The following is a 2,182-nucleotide window of genomic DNA, read 5'->3' as shown; positions in this document are numbered from 1 at the left end:
CATAATTTTAGCTTGGTGATTTTTTTTGGAATTATTTTTATTTCTTCTAGTTAGTTTATATTTAGTAGTGAGTTTTTTAGCTTAATTTGATAGTTCATTTTGTTTCTTTTTGTGTTTTTATGCACGGGCGCCGCTCCCTAGGTGGACCATTAGCTCCCTTTGTTGAAGAGGTAGAAGATATTTGTAGGAAAACACCCGAAGTCAAGTTAGGAGCTACCATGGCCAATCAGGGCGAACCATTACAGTTACCTGCAACAGGTGACCGTAGAGCCCTAAGGGATTATTCTATCCCATCCCACTTCACATCACCTTCTTGCATTATATTGCCACCCACTACTGCCGCCAGTTATGAGTTGAAACCGGGTGTGATCCAACTCCTCCCTACATTCTATGGGTTGGAGAAGGAGGACCCATATTACCACATCAAGGAATTCTTAGATATTTGTGCAACTTTTAAATTCCAGAATTTCTCAGATGACTCTATCCGGTTAAGACTTTTTCCATTTTCACTTAAGGATAAGGCCAAGTCTTGGCTTAATTCCTTAGAGGTGGGTAGCATTACTTCATGGGACACATTAGTCACGAAATTTTTGTCCAAGTACTTTCCCATTCAGAGAACTACAACCCTCAGGAGAGAAATCTCCAACTTTATGCAGCAGGAGGGTGAACACTTTTATGAGGCTTGGGAGAAATGGAAGGATTTGATCCGTAGGTGTCCGCATCATGGGTTTGAGAAATGGCATTTAGTGCAATACTTTTATCAAGGTCTTACACCTCAGGTTAGATCCATGGTAGATGCAACGAGTGGTGGGAGTTTGATGGGTAAGAGTGCTAGTGAGGCATGGGACTTCTTTGAAACGTTAAGTGATCAATCTCAGCAATGGGGTTCATCATTTAATGTTGATAGGAGATCCCACGAAGCCAAAAGAGGGGGGTCTTTACGAGGTTAGTGAAACACCCATGCTCATGGCCAAGATTAAAGGGTTGACTAGAAAAATTGATGCCCTTATGGTGTCCAAGAGTTCACTTTCTCCTAACCCATCTACTGTCTGTGCCATATGCTCTGGTTCATCTCATCCCACACAAATGTGTCCATCTAGTTCATCCTACCGAGAGCTCATTGAGGACTTGAATGCAGTCCAGAATTTTCATAGACCGAGCCGGAACGATCCTTTTTCAGAAACATATAATCCGGGTTGGGCTAGGCACCCAAATTTCTCATGGTCCAAGGGCCCACAGGTTGGGGGTCCTCCAGGGTTTACTCAACCCCAAGCTCCGCGCCCACACTTCACTCAACAACCATTGATTCCACAAAAACCTTCACTTGAGGATACACTTCAATTATTCATGCAGAATACACAGTCCTCCATTGCTAAACTTGAAATGCAAGTGAGTCAGTTGGCCAGCCACATGAGTGAACAAGCACAAAATAGACTCCCGAGTCAAACCATTCCTAACCCCAAAAGCACACATGAGAGTGAGTTGAGTTCCAAACCCCACCATGAGCAAGCCAAAGCCATAACCACCCTTAGGAGTGGTCATGAGTTGAACAATGGGGTAGGGACCACTAAGTCTAAGGAGTCAAAGGATGACAATGGGGACACATCATTGAGTGAAGAACCTCCAAGTTCTCCACTAACAGCCAAGCAGATCCCTAACCAAGTCCAATTAGCTCCTTATCCCCAGAGGTTATCGGGCCCACCTAGGAAAGGAGATAGCATGCATGAAACGTTGGAACTGTTTAGTAAGGTTCACATTAACATTTCACTTCTTGATGCTATTAGGCAAGTGCCTGCCTATGCCCGATTTTTGAAAGACCTTTGTACACAGAAGAGAAAACAACATGTTAACAAAAAGATCTTTCTTACTGAGAATGTAAGCTCAATTCTGAAGCATAACACTCCTCCTAAAGTTAAAGATCCTGGATGTCCCACAATTTCATGTGTCATTGGTGAACATACCATCCAGAGTGCTCTTCTTGACTTAGGGGCAAGTGTGAATTTGCTTCCTTTCTTTGTGTACCAGCAATTAGGTTTGGGGGAATTGAAGCCTACTCCCATCACACTTCAACTAGCTGACCATTCTGTCAAGATACCACAAGGAATAGTTGAAGATGTTTTGATAAAAGTGTACAAATTTCTGTTCCCGGTTGATTTCATTGTTCTTGATACAGAACCAGTAG

At 42.9% G+C, this 2,182-nt stretch overlaps 1 non-coding gene across 1 annotated transcript; it reads right to left on the bottom strand.

Moving 5' to 3' along the window:
* Positions 1-623: 623 nt before the first annotated feature.
* On the bottom strand, positions 624-730 carry LOC137964317 (small nucleolar RNA R71). The gene has a single exon (XR_011115514.1). It is a non-coding gene; the product is annotated as a small nucleolar RNA R71 (small nucleolar RNA).
* Between the last annotated feature and the right edge of the window lie 1,452 nt (positions 731-2,182).

This window comes from Aristolochia californica, unplaced genomic scaffold (genome assembly GCF_029961685.1).
Source record: "Aristolochia californica isolate CCGP_79_NKW_82.1479 unplaced genomic scaffold, dmAriCali1.0.hap1 SCAF_4, whole genome shotgun sequence".
Classification (NCBI taxonomy): Eukaryota; Viridiplantae; Streptophyta; class Magnoliopsida; order Piperales; family Aristolochiaceae; genus Aristolochia; species Aristolochia californica.
Note: the sequence above shows the minus strand (reverse complement) of the source record. Positions and strands in the feature narration are given on the sequence as shown.